Source organism: Canis lupus, chromosome X (assembly GCF_011100685.1).
Source record: "Canis lupus familiaris isolate Mischka breed German Shepherd chromosome X, alternate assembly UU_Cfam_GSD_1.0, whole genome shotgun sequence".
NCBI lineage: Eukaryota > Metazoa > Chordata > Mammalia > Carnivora > Canidae > Canis > Canis lupus.
Genome location: NC_049260.1, coordinates 81,615,089 through 81,642,108, shown reverse-complemented (window position 1 = coordinate 81,642,108; position 27,020 = coordinate 81,615,089). Strand labels below are relative to the sequence as shown.

The window sequence follows — 27,020 nt, the reverse complement described above, 5'->3', positions numbered from 1 at the left end:
ATCCAGCATTTACAAGTGGGGATGGATGGAACTAGCTAAATTCTGGTTTAGCTCTAACTGTGATCTGTGATTATGGGTGGTTCACACAATACTGGGTGTTTGGGGTTGAAAGAAGGGAAAGCTCAGCAAGAGCTTTGATAGTCCGGAAAGGCTTTCCAGAAAAGGTGAGATAGCAGGCACACTCTGGACTGGTATAGACCAGGAGAGACATCCCCGGCATGCGGTGGAGTTGGCAATAAAGTAGCCAAAGGCTGTCATAGGGGGCAGGAGGGGTGCAATGAGGAGAATAACTCTTTCCCAAGGACCAGATATATCCTAGGTTGCTGAGGGGCAGCCGATCATAGGCTGGGTGGGGAGAGAGCCTGAGAGCAGGAACAGCTCAGTTCAGTGCCCTCCCCAGGGGGCAGGCCTAGGCCCACCTGCCCTGAAAGCAGCTACGGAATCTGAGTAGCAGAAAAGTCTAGAGGCCCCAGCCTGGTGCTCTTGGATCACAGAGTAAGCATAACACTTGGGTATTAGCTAATCAATCTCGTAAATTCATCTCCCTTTTACTGGGATCTGTCAGGAAGCTGATTAAATGCTATGTGAGTGGGATTTGGCTCAGATGCTAGCCGGGAGCTTGGGGCTGAAGTTTTTCAATGTTCAGCTCATGCATAAAATTCATAGTTTATTATTACCCAGACTTGCTTCTCTAGAACTAGCCAGATGGGAATATTTCTATATGACAGTCCTATCCTGGGTGAGCCAGTTGCCTGGCCTCTCTCCCCACAGTTCTCTCTGCAGTAGGTGCTGTCCCCCCAACACACACCATAAGCTTAGCTCTGTCTGCAGAACCACCGAGCCAGGATGCCAACAGCCCTGGGGCACTCATCTGGCTCTTCTTTCCCGGGGCTCCAAAGTGATTCCCTAGGGTGAAGCCAGCTTTCTATACCTCGGGTATCTTAGGGCCAAGTTGGGGAGCAGGCTAAGTATGCCACTGTTATCACCTCTTGCCCCAGTCCCTGGCTAGATGCCCTCTGGCTGTCCCTCTAGCAATGGTGTCCCACTCATCTTTGCTTTCCTCCCTCAGGGGCCCAAGGTCCCCCAAGTCACCTAAGCCTGGACTCCTATCCCTGAGGTCAGTCCCTCCTCTTTCCCAAACCCTCAGCCTAACCAGGTGAAGCAGCTGGGGAAGAGGTGGGGGTGGGGAATGAGCCCAGACCACAAACTCCAACTTTTGCTCCGTCTACCTCCCTTTCTCCTATCTGCTCCAAAGTCTAAACTTGCCACCCTCTCCTCCAACCTCCACTGGCATCCTGCCTGACTTAGGAGCCTCTGACTTTCATTTCCTCATTTGGAAGGACTCTTCCAGCTCTGAGATTCCACTTGCTGTGATTATGAATAACGACTCCAGCAGTCATGGTGGAATTGAAAACCCTGCATCCATTCCTACTGTCTTCCCCGGTTTGGTCCCCAAAGAATAATGATGCCAGGACCAGCACCTGCCACGTAGGAAGCACTCACCAAACACCAGGCCCAGGGCTCGTTCAGAAGTCTCAAGGCAGGAATTCTATCTGAACCTGCAGCCTGGCTCAGCGGTGGAATGGTGAAGGCTCCTACCCTGGCACGTTGTTGAACATGACTAAGCCTCAGTTAGGTGCTCATGATGAAACTGGGGCGGGGTGGGGGGAGGCTAAGGGGTCTGAATGGGGTGGGGCAGACATGGTATGCCCTCATGGGTTAACATTCTAGTGAAGAAATGGGACAAATGATAAAATTTTAGCCAACAAAGGCCCAATCTTGTGAGCCATCAATTGCTCATAAACATTTTTTTCCTTCACTTCACTGTTTGAAGAGGCAAAGGGTATGGAACTCAGCAGTGTGAGGGGTTAATTCAAGTAAGTAATTCCAAGAGGAGGGGGGTGGTCTGCTTTCAGTACACATTTTCACCTGGAAAGTGGAACCCATGCCCTCTGATTTCTAGAATCTAGCGTTCTGACTGCTGTACTATACCATCTTCCTGTGATCCTAAACATTGGGGCTGATATTTAGAAAGTCAGGTCCTTAGTCATCAAACACAGAATTCACTTCCCTGGGCCTTACATCCTAAGGCAAGAAAGAGGCCTCAGACTTTATAGAGAATTTCCATGGTGCATCAAAATGAAAACCCTTGACCTGCTAGAAAACTGCATTGTTATCTGCGCAACCCCAGATATTCTGGTCAACTGAGGTTTTGCTCCATCTATGGATAATTCTCCTTGAGGCTTCTGGAAACAGTGACTGAGCTGACATTTCATTGGCTCGGAGATTCTTCTCGAACCAATGATTGCTTCCCCCCTTTGGATGTTGTTGGGGAAAGAACGGCTCAGGCTAAGGTTGGAGAAAGGGACCATAGAAAGCAAACACACAGTCCCAGCCGGGGGGCCCCTCTTCCAAGAAGCAGAGCAGGTACTTGAAAGGGAGGTCAGCGGAGGGATGAGGGCCCAAGGAAGACCCACTGCCCACAGGCCAGCAGACAGAGAATGCGTGTAATGCCCCTCACAACCACTGCAAGTGTGTTACCCACGGGGATGCAATGTGTCTGTACCAGGAGAGAAACTGCTTTCCCTGGGAACATACACGCAGATATGCATAGAGATATTCAGACACATTTGGAGTCCTTACTCTAAATTCAGAGCTAGTCCAGCTGCCAGTGGAGATGGGCCTGAGAGTCCCCTAAAATAAGATTAAGGAATCTACACCCATTCTCTTTTGGGAGTCTCCCATACCAGGCCTTCCTTTTGCCAACCTGTCTCCCTAAGGCTGCTGAGCAAGAAGCCTCCGGAACCCCACCTTCCTACCCACTTCAGGCCACCCCAACCTGTTGCAAGCTTTCGGGCCCCTTTTGCTTTTTTCCCTTTCCTTCCTGCTGTTGGATTTTCTTCGATGTCATCTTCTCTGGCACACGGTGGGCACTTTATAGATGTGGCTCATTGGTGGCCGCAGTGCCAAGGGCTGCAGGGGGGGCGAGGAACCACCCTTCCCCAGTGAGCTCTAACAAGCACCTGCACCCTCCTCTGCAAGTGCGCCCAAGAAAAATGCAAAGGCAGCTTCCAGACAAGCCTCCTACACCCACTACCAGGGAGACTGTGGCCCCTACCTTCTTCCTGTACAACAGTGTAGGAGGCCACTCGTTGGCTGCACTTTGCCATCTGAATTTGTCCTCCTCTTTGCTTCATTCTTTTGTGTCTCCTATACTCCTCTCTTCCTTGATTTCTTCTTCTCTTTCCCTTAGCCTTTCTCTCAATCCTTGTGCCTTTTCTTTTTATCCTCTTTCTGACCTCTCAGATCTGTACAGCCCTCACTTCACCTCCCTGTCTCCAGAGCAAACTGCACTCGTCCAGCTTCTCCATTGCTAATTCCTTACCCTGGAGCTCCAGGGGTTTCAAGCTCTTCCCTCTCTGCAGCTCCTGGAGATACAGGAGCTGCTGGGTCTGCCCTAAGCTGTGAAGCCAGGGCAAGTTGTGGCGAGCCCAGATCCTCACCTCCTGCTGCAGGAAATGAGGTTCCCCTTGGTAACTAGGAAAGGGTATCTGCATCTCTGGGAGGAGGACGACTGTGTTCTTAGAGCTTTGTGTTTTGAACAGGTCCTTGAACACTCACACACACACCTGCTTCAGTGTTTCTTGATTTCGGAAATGTGATCAAATAGAAATTAGCCATTTGGTGGAAAAGTGGGTGCATGTGTGCGTGTGCACGTGTGTGTGTGCACATGTGTGTCTATGTTGGGGTGAGGGTGGGAAAGTTCATTAAACACATCAGAACCTCTACTCCTGGTTAAGCCATGTGGAGATGGAGTTGACATGGAGTAGAAACTGTACTGCAAAGTCAAGTTTGTGGGATTCCAAAGAGTTGTATGATCAGGACCTTCACTGCCAGCCTCTGGCCCCACTGTCTACCGTCTACTTCCATCTCATCCTAAAATCATGCTCAGGGCCAACCAGCTGTGGGTAGGATAGACAAAGGCAGGGGCACCTGGGTGGCTCAGTCAGTTAAGAGTCTGACTCTTGATTTCGACTCAGGTCGTGATCTTAGGGTCTTGGGTTTGAGACCTGCATCGGGCTCCACGTTGGACATGGAGCCTGCTTGGGATTCTCTCTCTCCCTCTCCCTCGGCCCTCTCCACTCCTCTCCCTAAACCTGCTTGAACCTGCCTGTTCAAGCATGTGATCTCTCGAAAGAAAGAAAGAAAAAAAGAAAGAAAGAAAGAAAGAAAGAAGAAAGAAAAGAGAGAAAAGAAAAAGAAAAAGAAAAAGAAAAAAAAGAAAAAGAAAAAAAGAAAAAGAACAGATTTGGGACTAGGACATATCAGGATTATTATCCCAACTCTCCCACTTACTATTAGCTATGTGCCCCTGAGCAAGTCACTTCACTTCTCTGAGCCCCAGTTTTTTATGTCAACTGGAGATCATTTGAGTGTCTAATGCATGTAAATCCATGTAAAGCCCTCAGCAATAGAAGACACTGACTCTCAGGGAAGTTTCTTGATTGGTTTGGGAAGCTGGGTCCTGCACTGGGAGACACAAGCCTCATTTGGTTTGGGGGCTCTGGGTCAGAGCTGGGTAAATAGGTACTAGCAGCTACCACTTATTGGTGCTTTACCTACTCAGACCCACATTTCCTCATAACCACCCTGTAGGCTGGGTACTATCTATCTCCATTTTGCGGAGGAGAAAATGGAGGTGTTGAGAAATAAAGTGACTTGCCCTGGGTCACAAAATGAGCAAGTAGTAGAGCAGGGATGGGAAGACAAGGGCTATAAAACGGAGGAGGAAGTGCCAGCAGGCAGCCATGGTGTAGACTGTGCTGTTAGCCTGGAGCTGGCTGGGCCCCCCTCCCCAAGGTCTCAGCCTCCTGGGGGCCCCTATGCCACCCCCCTCTGGGCCGGTGCAACCCTTCTTTACTATTAGCCAAGCATACCACCCTGAAAACAGTGGCTTGGAGCTGACTGTGGGAGGCGGCCAAGGGCTAGCTCAGCAGAAACGACAAACCTCCCACTTTAGCCCCTTGTGTGAAGCTAAAATTAACAACTTTCCCAACTGCAAACAAATGCAGTTGCTGAACCTGCATTCCCTTCCCTTGCTTCTGCTGCCACTGGCTTCCTGGCACCATCCCAACTCCACACCCTCCCTGGCCACGCCCATAGGGCTGAGCTCCATTGTGAGGGGGGGTGCTGCAGGGGAGGCTGATACCTCTGCAGGAATGTGGGCCAGGGTCCCAGAAGAGGCCCAGGACATCCAGCAACTCCAGGTAAGGTCAAACATCTCCCTGCTACCATCCATCCTACCTTCTGGCTCCTCCCTTTGTCCTTTTGTTACCCCAAATCTTTGGCTACAGCTAAGTCCAGTAGCTATTTGTGCCGACCCTCAATTAGCCAGGGTATTCCACATTTCCGCTTCACTAGAGCCTTTTTGCCAGCTACCATCAACTCTTCTCCATCTGCTGTCAGTAGCCTCTAAAACGGCCCCCCAAATCTCCTGATAGTCACATGCTTATGTATACCTTCTTTCTGTGTGGGAGCTAGACCTAGTGGCTCATTTCTAATGAAAAGAATATGGCAGAAGGGATGGCATAACACTTCCAAGATAAGGTTATAAAAAGACTGTGGCTTCGGCCTTGAGCTGGCCTGCTCTTGGTCATGCTCTTGCTCTCTCTCTCTCTCTCTCTCTCTCTGATCAATCAAACCGGAGGAAGCAAGCTGCCATGTTGTAAGCAGCCTCCTGGAGAGGCCCACATGACATGGCAAGGAACTGAAACTCTCAAAGCCTGCTGGCAACCACATGAATGAGTTTGGAGGTAGATCTTTCAACCCCAACTGAGTCTTCAGTTATTACAGCTTTACCACAACCTCATGAGTGGCCTTGAGCCAGAACCACATAGTGAAGATGCACTCAGACTCCTGACTCACAGAAACTGTAAAATGTTAAGTGTGTGCTGCCTTAGTTTTTATTCTTTTTTTAATATAAGATTTAATGTATTTTTTTGAGAGAGAGCGAGAGAGGTCACAGAGGGAGAAGAAGAGGGAGATGCAGACTCCCTGTTGAGTGCGGAGCCTAACACAGGGTTCCATCCCAGGGCCCTGAGATCAGGACCTGAGTCAAAATCAAGAGTCGGACGCTTAACCAACTGAGCCACCCAGGTGCCCAAATGTTTGTTGTTTTAAATGGCTATGTTTTGGGATCATTACATGGCAGTAAGATAACTACTGTACCACCCTGTGTCATCCCACTCCCTCAAAGCTCCTCTTTTTCCCAAGTGACAACGATAGCCAATGACCTAATGTTTAAGTTTTTTTTTCAAGATTTTATTTATTTATTAGAGAGAGAGAGAGAGAGGCACAGACACAGGCAGAGGGAGAAGCAGGCTCCATGCAGGGAGCCCGATGGGGGACTCCATCCTGGGTCCCCAGGATCACACCCCGGGCTGAAGGCAGTGCTAAACCGCTGAGCCACCCGGGCTGCCCCCCCCCTTTAAAAGTTGGATGAGGATACCTACATTCAGTTAAAAATGTTTGAGTCAAAAAAATAATAATAAAAATGTTTGAGTCATGGGGCACCTGGGTGGCTCAGTGGTTGAGTGTCTGCCTTTGGCTCAGGGCATGATCCTGGGGTCCTCGGATTGATTCCTGCATCAAGCTCCCCATGGGGAGCCTACTTCTCCCTTTGCCTATGTCTCTGCCTCTCTGTGTGTGTCTCTCATGAACAAATTAATAAAATCTTTTAAAAAAATGCTTGAGTCTCCAGATTGCCACTAAAGAACAGTGGGGATTTCAGATACTGGTAGCAGGAAAAGATTATTGGAGCAGAGGACCCACTTACTTTGTAAGCATTAGTCCTGAGCCTAGGCAATGCTCCCAGCTTCTTTGAACCCCCAGATGATCAAATTGTGTCCCCAAACAACTCAAGGTTCATGACAGTATCCAGATTGCAACCTTTCATACCAGTTTTGTTCTTGGATAATGGTAGCTAAAGTTTACTGAGTACTAACTAAATGTCAGACACTTTTCTGAGCACTTTTTCTGAGCACTTTTCTGAGCACTTAAATGATGAATTTATTTAATCCTCACAAGAGCTCCATTCTACAGGGGAGGAAACTGAGGCACAGAAGAGGTAAGTAAACTGTCCGAGTTCAGAGTCAGTAAGTGGCAGAGTGGGGATTTGAGCCCATGTTAGTCATAACCATGTTCCTGGAGGGGAGCCCACATGTACTGGGCAGGAGGGACTCTGGTTATCAGAAATTGTCAGGACCTTTCATCTCTTTCATCTTCCTTGTATTTCCTGGCTCAAAAACTGACAGCGGCTGTCCACTGCTTTACAGATTAAATCCAAAGTCCTCTTCATGACCCTTACCACAATTTGGCCCCAGCCCACATCTCTTTCTCTCTTCTCCGCCATGTAACTTTTGCTTCTAACTGCAAGAATCCCCTGATTTTCTCCCACCTGTTAGCTATCTTCCTGACCTGGCCAATGTTTCTAGTTGGAAACTAGTAGATGTGACACAGAAAGGGTTTTATGGTCAGATCACCTGGAGAAATCTCAAAGATCTTTCCTCTTATTTTTTAAAAATTTCAAAAAAAGATTTTATTTATTTATTTGAGAGAGAGGGAGAGAAGAGAGAGAGAGAGAGAGAAGCAGGGGAGAAGTTGACTCCCTGCTCAGCAGGGAGCCTGATGCGGAGCTGGATCCTGGGACTCCAGGATCATGGCCTGAGTCAAAGGCAGACGCTTAACCCACTGAGCCACCCAGGCACCCCAAGACCTTTCGTCTTATAGTGGCCATCTCAGATTCCGAGATGACTGTGAATCCTCTGAGTGGAAATGCATCTGTTTTGCCAGAGTGAGACTAATGCTCCTAATAGTAGTGATCAAAGCTCTGTACCCTTGCACTTTACCCAGCAAAACTCCATCTCCTTCTGAAAGCCTTCCCCACTCCCTCCTGCCTGTCAGTTCTCTGTCCTCAGGCCATTCAATTCTTAGCTAAAATGTCACTTCTGCACAGAAGCCTTCCCCACCCCCACCCCCGACTGCCCCAGCTGAAGTAGCTGGGACTTTTCACCCTGGTCCCTTGTTTCTTTTCTTCCTGGCACTTACCAATGCCAATAGTGATGATTTATGGGTCTACTTTTTAATATTTTATTTATTCATGAGAGACACACAGAGAGAGGCAGAGACATAAACAGAGGGAGAAGCTGGCTCCCTCCCCTGCGGGGAGCCTGATTTGGGACTCGATCCCAGCACCCTGGGATCATGACCTGAGCCAAAGGCAGATACTCAATTACTGAGCCACTCAGACATCCCTATGTGACTGCTTTTTCAGTGTGTTCCCGTGGAAACAGACGCTCCATGAGGGCAGGGATTTTTGTCTGTCCCATGTCCCTAGGACCTATAACAGTCGTGGGCACATATAGAAAGTGGTGGGTAGCCGTCAAGAATGTGTTGGGGGAATAAAAAAGATGTTTTCCCTGGGAGCTCCTTTTGTGTGTTATTCCCTAGCTAGAGAACAAGTATCCTGAGGGCCGAGCCTACGTCATAGTCGTCAACTTCCCATGGCATCTAGAATAACACTGGGTCCAAGTAAATCCTGAGACCATACCAGTAAAATAAAATTGGTGAGATGTCTGGCCCCATGCTCCATCCGTTAACTGCACTGCTCTGCCTCAACAGGCTGCTGGGGATGTGGGGGGCCAGGGATGAAGAGCAGGTGCAGCCTTCTTTTTTTTTTTTTTTTTAACCGCATGATGTCCTAGCCTTGGATTTCACAAAGGGGTGATGGGGGTGAGGGGGTAGAGGGTTGGCAGATTTTCAGCAGTTTCGGGGCAGTGCAGAGTTTGCAGGGCAGAAGGTACAGCAAAGTTCAAAGGAAAGATGGAAAGGGCCATCGTCCCAAAGCCACACGTGTCGGAGAAAAGTGATCTCAGTCCTGGGGCTGGAGTGGGCATTCAGCAACCAAACTGTAAGGTCCTCAGGACTTTTTTGAGAGTTCAAAGCAAACTCTGGGGTTCTCTGTGTGAGTTAGGGACCAGTCTACTACCGGGGACCTTGGTGACCTGGTGTGGGAGAGGGAGATGAGAGGAGGCACCAGAGAGAGAGACAGAGAGACAGAGACAGAGACAGAGACAGAGACAGAGAAAGCCTGGGGTCTTCACATCTGAGAATGGAATTGAGGGAGAGGAAAACAGCCCATTTCCTAACCTTAATGCAGTTAGGCAGCAGAATAAACTGCCTAGTGAGGAGGTTGACTCACTGGCGTTAGAGGCATTTGAACTAGGGGAAATCACATCCTTTGGGGGGTTATCAGTACCAGTGAACCCTTCCTGGCTTCGGGCGCTGTAGCTCAAATGCATCCGTGTGTTTGTGCACTCACACAGACATACTCACACTCCCACACCCTGTGAGAGGGGAAATGACCCTGCTCCATCTCCTTGGTTCCACTGATGATGAAAGGGCTGGTGTGCCACAATGACTTTTATCCCTTCTCCCTCCTGGCAAGTCAATTCTGTGATCCCGATGTGCCCCCTGCAAATATCCTAGTGTCCCCTAGGCCTCCTCAGTCAGGAAAGATTCAACCAGCTTGCAGCAGATTTACCTTCTCTCTCTCTCTCTCTCTCTCTCTCTCTCTCTTTCTCTCTCTCTCTCTCTCACACACACACAGCCTGAATACTTTCTCATCACCACTGCTCTCCCTTTCTCTTCCTCTCTCTCTGCCTCCCTTCTTCCCCCTCTGTCCCTCCCTATCCTGAGCCATTTTCAACAGATATCAGCTGGACACTTTTGCCCTTCTGCCTCCTGCCTTTGTGCGCCCCCAGCCGTTTTGATCCTTGACCCCTCCCAGATTCTCTTGGCAAAAGGCAAGGGTTTTCTCCGCCTCTGGAAGTATCTCTGGCATCTCCTTTCCTTGCCTTTCCCCCCTGCCCCTGCACTCTCATTCTAGCACAAATCTCAAAAGCCCCCTCCACTCCATTGAAGGGAAGAGGAAAGAATGAGACCCAAATAAAGTGGATCAATGGGAAGACTGAGAAATTGACATTGCACCAGAGGTCTGGGAGGAAACAGTGGACATTAGGCAGGGAATGGAAGGGGAAAGGCCCTAGCTGAGAAGCCAATGACCACAAATGGCCCTGCAGGGTCCTGGTCTGGCCAAAGCTGCTCCGCTGTCTCACTGTGGGCTCAGAGCCCAGAGCACGAGCCTCCACCAGGGGATGGCTGGTGGAAAAACCTCGAAGTGGGGGGAGCTGGTTTCCAGCACTCCGTCTTGATTTCCTCCCCTTTTAAGTTCCCTCTCCCAGATTCCCAAAGCCTTTTCCCCCTGTCCCAAGAGTCTTGTACAGCCTCCCCACAGCTAAACTCAGGCATCTGTGTCCCATTTCTGCAGAACCTTGGGAGGATAGAGTCATTTGTGTATCCAGGTGTGAAACGGTGGGGCATAGCTGAAAGCTAAACTCCACCGAGCTATTGTGTGGATGTTAATAGATTGTACTCAGAAGAGGAAAACGGGAGGATGGTGAGCTGTGGTCAAATACATTCTGGAAACCTTAAGTAATGTTAGCAGGTTCTTCTACTTGTGGGACTTCTCAGGGCCTTTCATGTGCTAAGGCGCACTGTGAAGGCCTAAGAGGGGGGATACAGCATTTCTCAGACATATTTGGCCATTGAATCTTTTCTTATTTTTGTAGAGCAGCTTACAGGGCAAGTGTTTTATTTGATGCCTTTCCCCTGTTGTGAGAATAGCATGTGTGTTTTCACAACAGGCTTTAAGACTTACCCCTAAAAGAGTGACCACAATGGTGGGAAAGTAGGCTCCCTTACAGTTAGTGGAGGCAGTGATGTTTACACTGGATCAAGCACTGTGTGTGTGTATGTATGTATGTATGTATGTATGTATCTATCTATCTATCTACCTATAAAATCAAGGCTCAAAGGGAAAAGTTTTGACCAGAGGGCCCTGGTGCTATGGCTGTTTCATGTCACACATTATGGGTGATTGCCACTTACCAGTTGGCTTGTTCTTATCCCATATAGTCCCAAGTTACTCTAATATTTAGGCTTTTAGGGCTGTGCCTGGGGGACTGGAATGGAGGAAATGAGGGGGCCTATCTCCCCCAAGACATTCCTATTTCTCACGTTGACATGCTCATGTTTAAGAGCTGGTCCTTCCTTTTTTTTTTCTTTTTAAAGATTTTTATTTATTTATTCATAAGAGACACAGAGAAAGAGGCAGACATAGGCAGAGGGAGAAGCAGGTTCCCTGTAGGGAGCCTGATACAGGACTCTACCCCAGTATCCCGGGATCCTGACCTGAGCCGAAGGCAGTACTCAACCATTGAGCCACCCAGGTGCCCCCATGAACTGACCCTTCCTAAAGCGTTTGACATTTGTGCTATTGTTCTCCACTGACACCACCAGTCCCCTAAACTCCATCCTCTAAAGCCTTCTATTTTTTTTTAAGATTTTATTTATTTATTCATAGAGACAGAGAGAGAGAGAGGCAGAGACACAGGCAGAGGGAGAAGCAGGCATCATACAGAGAGCCTGACGTGGGACTTGATCCAGGGTCTCCAGGATCACGCCCTGGGCTGCAGGCGGTGCTAAACCGCTGCGCCACCGGGGCTGCCCACTCTAAAGCCTTCTAGAAGGAGGCTCAAGGAGGGCTGGCTGTGAGCCTCAGTCCTCTCTCTGGATTTTCTCATATATGTGAACCAGGCATTTCTTTACAGGGCTGGGAAAATGGGGGCATGAGGGGGGGCTGTGCTCAGTCACACGGCACCCCCGTGAGCCTACTAAGTGACCTGACCACACAGGCTGCCACAAGGAGCCTCCACTGGCTCCTGCCAAAAGAAATGGGATGTGGGGGCCCTTTCTACCTGCTAGATGGGATGCTACCCAATTCACGAGTCACTGAAGAAGCCAATTAGATCTTTGAATCTAGAAAAAGAAATGAGAGAGAGAGAGAGAGCACTGAGATGCTCTTCAACCTGGTAAGCTGAGGGGTGGGCAGCAAGCAGCTCCTTTGAAAGAAAGGGACTTAGTCTTGGGAAGGGTTGGTTGCCTGGGAACAAGATGTTATCCTCCATGAAACTGAGTGCTCTCCAAAGATGAAAACTGTACATTATCAAGCTCTTCATAAAAGCCATGTCCACTGTACTCTGTGCTGGTTAGAGCACCACAGCAGGACTGTGTTCAGTTCTGGGCAGGACCCCTAAGAAGCATTCTCACAGACTGGAGTGTTACCAAAGGAAAGTGACTGAGATACCCTAAGGCCAATAGGGTAAGGCTTCTTCTAGGCCCTGGACTGCTGTTGAAAGCTGTGAATCCAGAGGGAAGACATGTAGGTACGCTTAGACAATTTTTTTTAAAGTTCAGGCTTGAACTCACAAGCCTGACATCAAAACCTGAGCTGATACCAGCATTGGACGCTTAACCAGCTGAGCCACCCAGACACCCCCCACTTACCCAACATTTTACATCCAATTCCAGGAGGTTCATGGACCTCCAGGTTAAGAAGTTCAGCTGTGGAATAAAACCACAAAAGGAATCACTGAGCAAATTGAGGGCAGGCCACTCAAAAATGTGCTGCATTGGCATACTGATTATTTTAACTAAAAGTTACTTAAGAAATAGCCAGTGCAAAAACAAAAACAAAAACAAAAACAAAAACATTCTGACCCCCCACTTTGTTTCCAGAAAGGAAAGAAATCTCCCACATGAAAGGTTCCTTCCCTGTCCCAGGAGGTAAAGAGACATCCTTATTACCAGAGACAGGGAATTTATGGCTGAGAAGGCTGTAGAGATAAACCTGTTACTTTTTACTAATTTACTACCCTAGCCCTGATTCTGTTTAGAATTCCTCACTAATTGAAGCTCCCAAACATCAGTATCTTTGTCCTGTCAATTCATCACAGATTTATTGTTTCTTTGTCTGAAAAGTATAAAGAACTGCTTTCCTTGGTCACTTCTTTAGGTCTCAATTGCATTATTGGGCTTCTGTGTGCATGTAATGAAACTCTGGGTTTTTTTTTCTCTTGTTAATCTGTCTTAGGTCAATTTAACTCTTAGGCCAGCTAGAAGAATCTTGAAGAGTAGAAAAAAATTTCCTCCCCAACAGCAGATTTAGCCACAAAGGGTCAAATAAAGTGAAAGTCAAAAGACAGACATACTTGAGGAAATGTGATCACTATATTCAGATATTTTTAAGGGGCTGCCAAGAGAAAGAGAAAGAAGTTATTGGAAGAGACGGCTTTTAGCTCAGTCTCAAAAAAGTTCTAATTAGACTAGTTCAACCCTGGAATGGGCTCCCTTAGGAGGCAGTAGATGCCCTGCTGATGAAGGTTAAAAATTCGAAGGGGTAGACTGAACTAGATGATCTTTTAAGGACTGTCCTCCCAACCTTACACTGCCTCCCACTCGTGTGTTTCTGTCTCTGTCGCTGAGATCCTTCTGTGTTTACTGTAGTCACAATCTTGCCAATGAATAAACCCCAAAAAGTGAGAGCAGATGGGAAGTGGCCTCATGCTCTGGACTGCCTGTCCCCTCACTCTTCCACTCCCACCTTTGGGCATGTATCTTGCCAGCCCCCTTGCTAGGGCTCTCAGGTTTACCTGGTGCCAGCTAGTTAATCTGATTAACTCATCTGCACTAATGGGATCATGAATGCTAATGAATTAATGTGTTACCTTCCCAAGTGATATATTTGCATTTTTAACAGAGGTCTTAGGAGATAATGCCTTAACTGGAGTGATAAATGTTGAAATTTCAGCTATTTGGCAGTCTAGTGAAGAAGATATTTTTGGAAAGGGAACCTTTTTCCACCCTTCACATCATACCATCTGCTGGAAGAGGAAAAAACATGTCCCTGCCCTTGAGGGGTTTACAGTTTATAAAGTTGGGGAATTACAATTGCTGACATTTATTGAGCCTCTATCAAAGTGTGGGGCTCTGTGCTAAGTGCTGTATACACATTATGTTCAAGTCCTCACAACAACCATCTGATGTAAGTATTCTGCAGAGAAAGGAGCTGAACCTCAGAGAGGGGTTAAGTCACCTCGTACCTTCTTTCACTGATTCTAGATGTTCGACACCACGTTTTCTTGGATTTCCCTGAGATGGAAAAGGTGCTGCCAGCTAAACTACGATGAGCCATGGATTGTAAGAAGCATGTCACTTTTAGAAATGTTAAAATCATGTCTTTGAAACACTGAAATACACTGTATGATAAGGCCAGCTCCAGAGTACATGCTCTGCCTAATGCTGTTCACATAACCCAAGTGAGAACCAGTGGGGGAACACTTTGATATGATAATATAGTGGCAAGCACATATTAATATTTTAATACAAAACAATTACATAAGGACAGAGAAGGTGGCACACTGAGTCTGAGGTAAGTGGTGGCACGTGTCGACAGGGTCGTGAACCTCAGCGGTGGCGGGGGGGCGATGGCAACAGGGCCAGGATTCATGGTAGAGGGACTAGGTGATACAGGGTCTGAGGCTGAAGTGGAGGGAGGAGCAAAGAGCTGACTGTTGGGCATCAGGGAAGTTCGGTTTTGAGGTTATGCCACACTGGCTGGCTTGGTGTGTTAGGGAAACCCTTAGAGATAGGTTAGTTGGATGGGAAAGGGTTTTTTTTTTTTTAATTTTTATTTATTTGGGATAGTCAGAGAGAGGGAGAGAGAGAGAGAGAATGAGGCAGAGACACAGGCAGAGGGAGAAGCAGGCTCCATGCACCGGGAGCCTGACGTGGGATTCGATCCCGAGTCTCCAGGATCGCGCCCTGGGCCAAAGGCAGGCGCTAAACCGCTGCGCCACCCAGGGATCCCAAGGGAAAGGGTTTTTGAAGGCCAGGATGAGAGATATCAGTTCGATATGATGGGCACACGGGGGCAATGGTTGATTCTTGAAGTTAATGCTAACATATTAGGAGAAGCACATTCTGGCCACCAGGATGAATTAAAGCCAGAGGCTTCCTGAGGGAGAAATCAGCACTGCACAAGAGGGTTGTGTCATCAGAGGCAGCAGGATTCCTGGGCATTATGAACCTTGAACTCTCAGCTCTGTCTCTTGACCTGCAGTCCCCTTCTCTCTGGACTGTGTTCCTCACCTTCCATCCACTGACAAGGGTTTGCTGAGCCCCTACTATGTGTCTGTGCTTATGACACTGCCCTGAATGACACACGGATCACAGGGGCCCCTGAAGAGCCCACTCTCTAGCTACAGAGGAAGGTACACACACAGGAAGGAAGTCAAGGCAATATGACATAGTATGATCAAGTGCCAGATTGTGGTGAACAAAAGGTCTGGATTCCAAAATGGAAGAGGAGGAACTGTGGGTGACTATTGTTTTCTTTTTTTCTGTATTCTCAAAGTTTTCCACTATGTATAGGTATTACTTTCATAATCACGGAAAAGTTAGAATTTGAAAAAAAGGAGGGCAGCCAATGAGGGCTGGAATGATCAGGAAGGCGTCACAGCAGCAGCTGGACTGGAGCTTGTTAGTTAGAGGATGTGATGGAAGGATTTGCAGAGATGGAAAAAAGGGGGCCACTGCAGGCTGGGGGGGCAGCAGAAAGTTGAATGCAGAGGGAAGGGTGAGCTCTGAGTGGGGTACAATGGGTCAGGGAGAGTAAGGAGACTGATGGAGTTTGGGGTCAGGAAGAAATAGGTCAGAGGCATTTTGTATATATGTTTATAGGATTATATATAGCATCTGTATACACAGTGAAGCTCAGCTGTTGTGGAAGGCAGGCCTCAGATACCAGGGAGAGGCGTTTCTATTTGATAGAGCAAAACGGAGCTATTATAGGCTCTTGAGCAGGGAAGTGACATGATGAAAGATGTCTTAAGGATATTCCTTTGGCAGCGGCTTGAAGGGTGGCTTGACAGGGAAGGGGAGGCTGCACGCCGAAGGACCAGACAGGAGGCTGCGGCAGGAATCCAGGTGTGAGGGAGCGAGAGCCTGGGCTCTGATGGCAACAGTGGGAATGGTCAAGGAATTACAGATTCATGAGGTAGTGGTGAGAGATGAGCTGCCAAGGCATGGTGGTGACTGATGGTATGAGGAGAGGGTGACTCATCCCAAGGCTCAGTCCACGGGCTCCGGAAAGAATGATGGCATCACTAATAGAGACAGAGATCCAGGAAAGGGCTCGGGGCTGGAGATTGGCATGGAGGCTAAGGCTGGAGAGGAGACACCACAAGTCTGGTTGTAGTTGGGGCGAATTTGAAGTGATGGTGAACTCCGAAGATCAAATGTCCTTAAAGGTAATGATGAAATGAAACCGGAGCTCAGGTTAAAGGCCAGCCTTTATCATTTCCAATAATCACCCAGAATTCCAAAGTGGGACAAGCTGCATTTAGACAGCATGGAAACCTCTGGGAGTGGGGAGGAAAAAAGCAGACCCAATAGCCAATTCCAGTTTGGACTTTGCAGGTGATGAACTCTAAACTATGGGTACCAGCAGGCTGGTGAGACTGTTTACAAAAATCCCCCTCCTGAGGTACCCGGGTGGCTCAGTCGGTTAAGCATCCAACTCTTGGTTTCAGCTCAGGTCATGATCTCAGAGTCGTGAGATCAAACCCTGCCTGAAGCCCCGGGACCCACATTGGGCCCTCGCACTCAGCGAGAAGTCTGCTTGGGATTCTCTCTCTCCCTCTCCCTCTGCACCCCCCGCCCCACTCACTGGCACAGGTACTCATGCTCTCTCTTTCCCTCTAAAATAAATAAATAAATAAAACTTCTTTTTTTAAATCCCATTCCTTTTTCTGCCAGTCAGTGATTTCCCTACATATTTGAAAGATTACAGCTCGACTGTAGGTGACGAGACGAGTGTAGAACAACACTTCCTTTATTAATCATTATCTGCACTCTCAGTGATTTCGCTGATGGTGGCAACAGAGCCAGTGTGACACACAAAGCCCTCTGCAGCCTGGTGAGTGGGCTTATCTTCAGAGTCCCAGCCCACAGAGTCCAGACTCCTGGCCACCTTGATACAGGATCAGAGGCCAGGCCCATTAAGATATAATCTGGGTGCCTCAGTCTCCCTGTGTCAACTGGAAAAGGTATGGGTAGCTGACTTGCTTGGGTCTGGGTTAGAAGTGGGAAGATAAACAGAACAATTAACGAAGGGAAAACTGCAGTAATAAAAGATGAAGCTTGGGAGAGAAACAGTGAGCATACACTGCTGCAGGATTTCCAAAATGAGAGGTCTTGGTTGACCGGTTGACTACCATGCCACTTGGCACCACCATGTCACCTTCTGGCCACTTTTAATGAATGGGCTTTTCCATGCAGAGGGTCATAAATAGGACAATGGCTCCAGTCAATGACTTGGATTCCCTCTTTCCAATCTCCTACCTCCATAAGCATCTTCCACTTGGGACACCTGCCCACTTCTCAACCACCCTCCTTCCAACCATCACTCCTACCTCAAACCAGCAACCAGAGGACTGATCTGAAATCAGACCAGAAATCTTCAGCAGGGAAATTCTGGAAACCGCTGGCCGACAGACTATGCAGTATGAGAGTGTGTGTGTATGTGTGTGTATGCATGTGTGTGTGCGCACATACACATGTGAGTGTTCATTCACCAGTCTAACCATCTGTTTCTCTGTTTTCCCAGTGGGTTTGGATCAGAAGCAAAGAGAGATCTGTTTGGGTGGTCCTACTCTTGGAGCTGAGCTCTCTTGGTGGTTAGGAGCCTACAGCCTGGGCAGACTCATACATCTTTAGAAGACATCATTCCTTACCCCAAGAAGAACCAGTGAGAGAAAGGGGCTAAAATCCCACAAATATCCCTTTATCTTCAGTTCTCTATTCCCTTCCAACCCAGGGATGAGGGGCTGGGCCCAGACACCTGCCTGGGGCTGATCTTCTGGGGGTTGGGCAGGGAGGGGAGAGCTGGTGGGAGAGCAAATGGGCAGGCAGAGGCCTCTGCCATCACCCTCACACCCACCTGTGGGCTCCTCACTTATTTCTCTCCTACCAGCTGTAACAACAGAGCTCCTGCTGACATAAAAGTGCTGTGGTAGCTCTCCCCATGCCCTGGCACAGGTATGACCTCCACTGGGACTATCCCAAGTGCTGAGAGGCGTTTTCAAACTTATTCCACCAGGGAAGCTGAAAGGCGTCTCTTCTTCGATGTCAACGCCCTGAGAGGTCTCAGGAATTTGAAACGGACAGCCCCTGCCTCCAGCTTCCCTAATGGAGGTAGAGCACTCAGCACTCCATCTCTGCCATCATCTCACTCGGATTCTGCAGCCAGATTCCCCATTGCTCCCTCTTTCCTGTCCTTCAGGTGGAGGCACTAAAGGTCCCAGGTGCAAATCTACTTTCCCTGGGATGGTTAACTGACTAACTCCTTATTTCCTAGCTCCCCCTGACATCATGACATGTGAAGGCTCCGAGGGCAGGAGGTGAAGAGGGTGTGAGTACTGGGAGTACAGGAGGCAAAAACAAGTGGAGAGCATCTAGTTGGTGGCTTACCAGCCATGCGGAAGGCTGAAGTGACTTTTGGGCCTGACCCTCCTCTTCTTGCCTACTGCCATAGCTCTAACTCCCTCTCGCCTGGAATGCTGTAGTATTTTACAAGCTGGTCTCAATTCCTCCTTGTTTCACTCAAGCGGTTTCCTATCACACTGCTAACCATCCTGCAACACTCCGCATTAATCCTCCAACAGCCCTTCGGGGTCTCTTCAAGTCCAGACTGCCCATGCTGACATCAAAGGCCCTCCAAATCCAAGTACCCCTTAGCCCCCAAGTCAGTTTCCCTCACTGCCTTGCCCCTGGAAGTCTGCTCCTTTGCTGGTCAACAGTCTCAATCTCATACATTTCCCAAAACCTAACTCAAAGTTTAGCATCTTCAGGAAAGTCTCTCCCTCCCTTCCAGCCCATACTGGTCCCTCCCTGTGCTCTGAACCCCTACGGCGCTTAGAGTTTAAGGCATATAATATAGCATGTAATTGTCTTCCAAGTTTTATTATTCTTAGTTGCTTCACATGGGCAAGTATTACTTTTCTGTTAAATCATGTATTTCTAAAGAGCAGGCCCTTTGTTCTCCCCTTCTCATCCTGACGTGGGTATTGGGCTAAACCCAGGGGTTCTCAATCGACTCCTGTTGCCTTGCCTTAACTTCAAAATGAAGGAAGAATGAGATGAATAAAGGCCCTCTGAGGATCTTCTCTGTCCGTCCATATTCATTCTCTCTCTCTCTCTCTCTCTCTCTCTCTCTCTCTCTCTCTCTCTCTCTCTCAATGTTCCAGGCAGTTGAAGAGCTGAGGCTGCCCAGAGAGGCCTAGCCAACCAATCCGCTGTCAGATCTCTAGTTTTCAGTACACTCCCACCTCCTAAGGCTTTTCGAGCAGATCAATAATGCTGCTTAAGTGATCAATCTGAGACACAATGGGCTGCAGGGGCCAGTGTTTGATTAACTTTAGAGAATAAATGTATTCTGGAGGAGACAGAGGAGGGAGGGAGAAACAGAAGAGAAAGCAGGAAGAAAGATGATCTGGGGGAAGGGAAAGGGAGATCTTTTATGAATGGGGATATGATAGAATGGAGCTGAGAGTAGTTCTCACCTGATCTGATTCCACAGCAAGTTCTTATTGCGGCAACCAAATAATCTGAGGTTGTGCTCAGAGCCCACTGATTATCCCAGGGCTGCCGGGCAATCTTTGACCTTGGCAGGACCATTGCTGCCATGGGGTGCTGAGGGCCTAAGAGTGGATGGAGAGGTAGGTGTGGGATGGAGACTGAAGGGGAGCCTAAGGAAGGGCTTGGGCCATGAGGGGTGCTCCCTGGCAGAGTCTACAGTAATCCCAAGCTCTTGCATCCTTTGAGGCCCAACCCAAGACTGGTGACTCTGATAGCCATGGTGATATGGGACAGTTGGCCAATCCGCAAGGTGTGATAACAGCATTACCTTCTTACCAGCATACCTCATATGTATACCTGTCCATTGGTATATATACCATCCTTCCTCCCAAGGTTCTGGGTCTGGAAATCCAATTATTTGGCCATTAACAAAAAAGAAGAAGGCCCTTTCTGATTTTTTTCTGGAGGGCCCAAACTAGCTATACCACTCATCACAATTTTTTCTGGAAAAGATAGTGTTGTCTGGAAAGAAAAAAAATCAGAGCAGATGGCTGATTACTGGGAGAAAGAGAGGTCCTCCTTTAATCTAACCATGATTCCTGCTGCTCTCATTAAAAACCCATCCTTCACAGATAATGGGATTGTTACTCCCCTTATTACAAAGCCTCAGCATCACCTTTGACTCTTCTTCCTCCCTCATCCTGCTCATCCAATTGGTAGGCAGATTGTTTTTTTTTTTCTACCTCCAATACTGACCAAGCCACCTCCATCTTTCTATCCCCATATGACTCTTGTAAAACCAGCCTTCATGCCTCCAAAATGACCCTATTTGAATCAATCTGCCAAAGGAAGAAAATTTAAAAAAGGAAAAATGAGACTGAATCTAAGGAAACGTAGAGCTAATTTCTACTTACAAGAGATACAGGGAATTGCCGAACAAGCTAAACAACAAGAGGTAGTAAACAGACCAGAATGTAGGACAGCATGCACAACAACCAGCCTGCCGTCTCTAATAAGTCAAAGAGAGACAATTTTTGAAAGGGCCTCAAGATACATAATGACCAAATGTGATGTGTTGGGCTTTTTGGGGTATTGATTCTAACGAACCAACTATAAAACAAGTTTTGAGCTAGTTGAGGACACCTGATTATGGACCGGATCCTGGATAGTGCAAAAGCATCATTGTTACTTTTGTCTGCTGTGTTAATGAGGCTATGGTTATGTGAGAAAATGTCTGTGTTTTAGAGATGCAGAGAGAAGTATTAGGAGTGAAGAGACAAGAGTGATGTCCAGATTTTGTTTTAAAACAAAGCAAAGGATTAAAAGGATAAAGGAAGCAAATATGGCAAAGTCCTGGTAATTACTTAATGTGGATAATGGGTAAATGGGGTTATTATGTATTTTATCTATTTCTTTGAGAAATGTTTATAATAAAAAGCAGAGGTAGGCAGTACCGGTGGCCCAGCGGTTTAGCACCGCCTTCAGCCCGGGGTGTGATCCTGGAGACCCAGGATCGAGTCCCACATCAGGCTCCCTGCATGGAGCCTGCTTCTCCCTCTGCCTGTGTCTCTGCCTCTCTCTCTCTCTCTCTCTCTGTCTCTCATGAATAAATAAATAAAACCTTTAAAAAAAAAAGCAAAGGTAGTAGCCATCCACTGTACCCCAGTCTCCCTTTCTGGCTTTATCTGCCATTCCTACCTCATTTCTCTGTGAGTCTATGACACAGCTACTCTACATACTTGCTCACGTGATTCTTGCCTGAACTTCATTTGCTCATTAATTCATTTGTTTATTTGGCAAATATCTATCCAGGGCCTCTTAAATGCACTAGGCACTGTAAATGCGAAATCACTGGGACAGAGGACAAGGGACGTCCTTCATCTTTATATCCTCCCCAGCAACCAGCACAGCACCTTGCACATGATGGGTGCTCAGCAAATGTTTATTGAGCTGATGCACAGGGGGAGATGTGATAGAATTCCACTCTAATATGATCCAATGAGTATTTAATCCCACCCAACAGACGCTTATTGAATACCTACTGCATGGGGGGCATTGTGTGCTATAGGGATGAAAAGAGAAACAAAAAACACCAGGCTCTTTCTTCCACTGAGCTTATGAGGTAGATCACACATGCCCATATGAGAAGTTATTTTTGTATGTGAAGAATATATGAGTTAATGATTCAAGCCATGGGAGTGGGGTGTATGAGTGATGTACTTGACAAATGTATTTTATTTATTTATTTTTAAAAAGATTTTATTTATTTATTCACGAGAGACACACAGAGAGAGGAAGAGACATAGGCAGAGGGACAAGCAGGCTCCCTGCAGGGAACCTGAGGCAGGAGTCGATCCCAGAACCCCGGATCATGCCCTGGGCCAAAGCCAGACACTCAACCGTTGACGCCTCAACCCAGGCATCCTTGTATTTTAGAGCCAGTTAAGGGAAGGAAGAGTTCATAGTGGGGAGAAAGGTCACTTGAGTCTAGAATGATCCCAGAAGACTTCACAGAGGAGGTGAATTTAACTGTAGCATTGAAGGATGAGCACAGTGGTACTGGATGGGAGGGAATACAGGCAAGGAGGGAGGGGTATACCTGGTCAGTGGGATGGCATGAACAAGAGCACAGGTGCCCCCCAAATGTACAAAAGACATGTCTAGGAGACCCTGAGGAAAGTAATTTGGCTGGAGTGGAGGGTCCATGAGGGACTATTTCTCCTGAAGCAGAAGTTCCCATGGTGGGACCTAGGAATCTACAAGTGATTTTGAGAAACACTAAGATTTGAGAGTACATCATGGGGACAAGCAGTGTGGAATAAAGCTCTAAGAGTATACAATATTAGGCCCAGTCAAGGAGAGTCATGGATGTCAAGCTAAGGAAGCTGAAATTTATCCCACAGGCCATCAGGTACCCCTCAAGGGTGTTGGTCAAAAGTATCACGAATAATGGAGATTTGGGAACATGAATGTGGCAGGTGTGGAAATCACAGACTGGCTCGGAAAGACACTAGGGGGTGGGGTGGATCAGGGTACAGTTGGATGGTTCTGAGGCTTCTAGTCTGGGACTTGAGCAGTTTTGTGTAACAGAGGTCAGAAGAACAAGTCATCTTTGAGACATAATGAGATGAGGGTGTGTGTTGAGTCTGATGTGATAACAGACTATCTGAGGGAAAATATTCAGCAGGTAGCTGGGAATACAGGAGTGGTATTCAAGAGAGAGGTTATGTTGAGGCTAGAGAAGTGAGAAGGGTCAGTAGAGGGGTGGGAGGGGAGGCCAGGACACAGTCCTGTGCCTCTGGTGACAGAGGAAGTGGAGAGCAAGAGGAGGTGGAGAACACCCTGATTTGAGGGGTGGGAGGAGGGACTAGCAAAGCAGAGAAAAAAGGAGGGGTCACGGGGGGGTGGAAGGAGACACAGACAGTATAACCAGGCAGAGGGCTCTTCAAAAACTCAGGGATGGCTAGTAGTCTGGCTAATGCCAAAGTGAAGTTGAGGGTTAGGAAAGGTCACTAGCTATGGAATGCATACAGAGACCCACTCATCTCATGTTTGTCAACACAGACAGGCCCAGTGGCTCCTCCATATAGCAGGGAGCTTTGTCTCTCTCTCTCTCTCTCTGTGTCTCCATCCCCACTTCCTCCTCCTCCTCCCCCTGCCTGCATGTCAGACACACACTCTGATTTCCAAGTTCATTTTCAGACTGCCCAGGGGAATAAGGTGCTAGCATGCCACTGAGCTGTTTGGGCTGCTAACCTTCCATCGTAAGGATGGTGCTCTTAGAAAAGGGGACGCTGCCTGGATGGGAATGAATAAAGAGCCCCAAGATCCCTCCCCTCTCCTTACCAGCTCAGCTGGGGGACGGGGGAGGGCCAGCACTGGAAGGGAGGGAAGAAGGTATGCTTCCCTCCCCATCAGCCCCTAGCCCTTGGATTTCTCAGCAGAGCTGCAAGGTCCAGCCTGTTTTGAGTCCTTCATTTTGGTTGCTGATAATGCAAGAGAATGTTTATCTTTTTGAATTTATGGGAAGAAGGAAAACAGAAGTCCTTGAGAGAAGAGCCAGAACAGTTTTCTGCTACTAATGCTAATAGCCTTAAGGCTGGCCCACAGCTGAAGCTCACTTGGGTGTGGCTTCCGCCCAGGGGCCTGTCCAAGCTAACGGTCATTGCCCACAATGAATGAGGACTGTCCCAGCTCCCCCTAGAAATGACTGCTAGGGCCCTGTGAAGGCATGAACGCCCATAAGCCAAGCTTGTCTGCATGTGCCTCACTTCCCACAATTTGCTCCAGGTGTGTGTGTGGCATGCGTGCGTGTGTGTATATACGTGTGTGCACCCGCACGTGCATCTTAAGGTTTCAGCTATAGCCTAGAGGCTCCCAAAGACAGGAATCCTTTTTCTATTGCATTGGTGCCACATTCTCAGGATGCTTTGTCTGGTGCTGACCAATCCTTTCTGCAGAGTTGGGGGGGGGGAGGATATAGGGTGCTTCTGTTGTCCTGCATCCACCCTGTCCTGCATCTACCTGGGCTCCCACCAAGGGCTGGAGTGGGGACTACTGCAGTGGGGCAGTGCCAGACCAATGCCTCTCCTCCACCCATGCCTCCCTGAGCCCCCCTGGACTCCCTCCTCCACCCCAGCCCCAGGATTGCAACTGCCTCACCCCCACCCCAAGTCCTGGCCAGCTTGTTGCTGCTGTCAGCCACTTTTTCAACCCACTATTGCTCCCAAAGGACCTCACTGGTGGCAAAATACCCCAATCAGGCCACAGGGCTCACTTCCCAAAACCCTGGGACTGTGCCACTCACAGGTGGGGAAGGTCCCCCTGACTCATTAAAAATGGGGCCTGCAGCCTCCTAAGAGTCCTTAGCCTCCTCATTCAAGGAGGCAGATGCTCCGTTGCACTGTCTGAAGCCACAGCACCAACAGCATCACTAGCTTGTGTTTATGAGGGCACTTGCTGGTTTAGGGCAGCTAGCCCTGCCAGTCTGCAGGACACCTCAGATCTGAAAGATGCTCAGAGCCAGGAGCCCAGGGCTCCCACCACCCCTACCCTGGCTAGCCTCCTCTCTCTGGTGGCCATCAGCCCACACTCGCAAGGTAGTTGTGGTGGTAGGTGTCGGTGGGAGAGAGAGGAGGATCCCTCTGCACACAGCAACGAGTGTTTCTCTCCCACTTGGATCACATCCCCTCCCTTGTCAGAATCCTGCAGTGGCTCCCAATTGCCTCTTGCATCAGTTTGAACCTTCTCTCTGTGGGCCTCAAAGCCCTCCATAATTACATCCCACCTTCCCACATCCCTACTCCCACACACACATCACGCATAACTCCGGGCCAGACAGAGACAGTAGATGATGCCATCCACAAATGTTCCAGCCTGGATCGGACCACAGGTGCCTGACAGCCCTACTAACAGAGCCATTCCTTTGCCTCCTTAAAAACGCAAATGTTACCTGAGAGGTGAAGGCAGTAAAACATTATCAGCTATGAGCACCTTGGCCAGGCAAGGACTATGCCATCTGATTTGACGGGGCAGGGAGCAAAGCCTGGCCAGAAAGGTCTAAGGGGTGGGGGAGAGGACCCAGAGGCTTTGGGAGCAGCCCATGGGAGGGGTGCAGGGACCAGGCTCTGACGTCGAAGCCATCTCTGTCACGACTTTACCAAGGGCTAGAATCTGACTCAGTGTCTCTACTTAAACCTGCCAGACCCACTCGACTTCCCCTCTCCTATCTTGCTGCCCCTTCCATACGCGTTATATCTTATTTCAACTCAGGGATGCCCTCACACCAAGCTGCTGGGGTTGAATTGCTTCTCTTGTATGAAAAAAAAAAAGGCACGAAATTGGGTAGAAGCCGGCATGTTTGCGGCAAGGCCAAGTCTTGTTGAGGTCTCCCTGGGGAGAACTGAGAGCCTTCAGCTCTTTGGAAATAGCCAGGGCTTCCTGGGAAGCCTCTCTGGGCTCCCAGAAAGCTGGGAACTGGATTCCCTAGGCTTCTGCAGTAAGCTTAACGGAAAAGGAAGGGGAGGGAGGGAGAGGCAGGGTCCCCCAGCTCAAAGCCAAAGTGCGCCTTTCACCCCAGTCCGCCAGCAGGGAAAACTCACTTGGGGCTTTTCTCTGAGTCAGCATAGATTCCGCACCCTCCACTCCTGAAAGGGGCGCCCCCAAGGGAACCTTGGTCTTATAACAATTTCCCCAAGGGGCAGGAGTCCAAAGACTGCCCCGCCCTCCACCAGAGCTGCAGGATGCTGAGACCACCCGGTGGACACTGGGGCTCTGCAGCTTTACCAGCATGCCAATGGGAGGGGACAGGTCCATCAGAATTTAGTATACACCGTGGTCAAGGGCTCCTGGGTGACACCTGCAAGGGTGGGGGTGCCACCTGCTTCTGGGGGGAGGCGTTAAGCATTTGCCCCTGCAGTGGTTTCAGTGTGTGTGCGCGCGTGCGCGCGCGCGCGCGCGCGCGCGCGCGTGTGTGTGTGTGTGTGTGCGCGCGCGCGCGCGCGCGCGCGCGGGGAGGAGGCAGGGGCTGGGATGGGGTTGGGGGAGGCCCAGGAGCTCCTGGGTGGAAGGGCACCACTCTCAGAGTTAGCAATGCTTCCCCCCACCCCAGAATGGAGTTCTTAAGGGCCCTGGTGTAGGTGTCTACCGTAGCTTGGGGTAGGGGTTGGCTGTGTGTTTGTGCGTGTGTGTGTGTGTGGGGGGGCGGAGGCAGCAGGTACTGGATCTGCAGTAATGTGCAGTTGTCATGTAGTTTCTCAGGGATACTCTGAGACAACACACACTCACATACACACTCTCCAAGCTCCAAAGCACCAGGCTGGGGAGTAGAAGTGTGTGTGTGTGTGTGTGTGTGTGTGTGTACAGGTTTTTTGGCACTGGGGAGGTATGCATAGCTATATGTGTTTGGGTGGACTGCTTAATTAGCATCCTGGTGGAGGGGCAAGTGTATCTGTGTGTGTGTGTGTGTGTGTGTGGTCTTTCGATGGGGGTGACTAGCTGAGCGCCGGGTCTGTGGTGCGGCTGTGTGTGCGTGTGTGCGCGCGTCCGTGTCCGCGTGTGAACATGGCCTCAGGAACCACACACATGCTTCAGACAGCTGTTTCTGGCAGCCCTGGGGCTCGAGCTTCTCCGGGCACCCCTGCTAAGTGGTCACCTCCCAGCAGCCAGGCCCCGCGTCTCGCCAGCTCTCCCAACTGTGCCCAGGGCTCCGGCGCACACACAAAGGCACCACAATGAACGCGCTGCACTCCCCTGCACTCGGCTCCTCACCCTGCATCCCCGGTGGCCGAGGCGAGCCCGCTAAGCCGGCGGCTCTCCCGGCAATGGGCGCGCAACCGGCCGCTCCCCACGCCCGCCCAAACTCCGGGCGGCCCGACGCTCGGCGCCCCCTGGCCTGACCCCGGCTCCCGGGGGCGCCCAAGCGC

At 49.2% G+C, this 27,020-nt stretch overlaps 1 long non-coding RNA gene across 1 annotated transcript in view; it reads left to right on the top strand.

Annotated features, from left to right (window-relative positions):
• The window catches only part of LOC119868225, a 39,648-nt gene that overhangs the window by 347 nt on the left and 12,281 nt on the right, over positions 1 to 27,020 (top strand). The gene's annotated exons all lie outside the window — the stretch shown is intronic.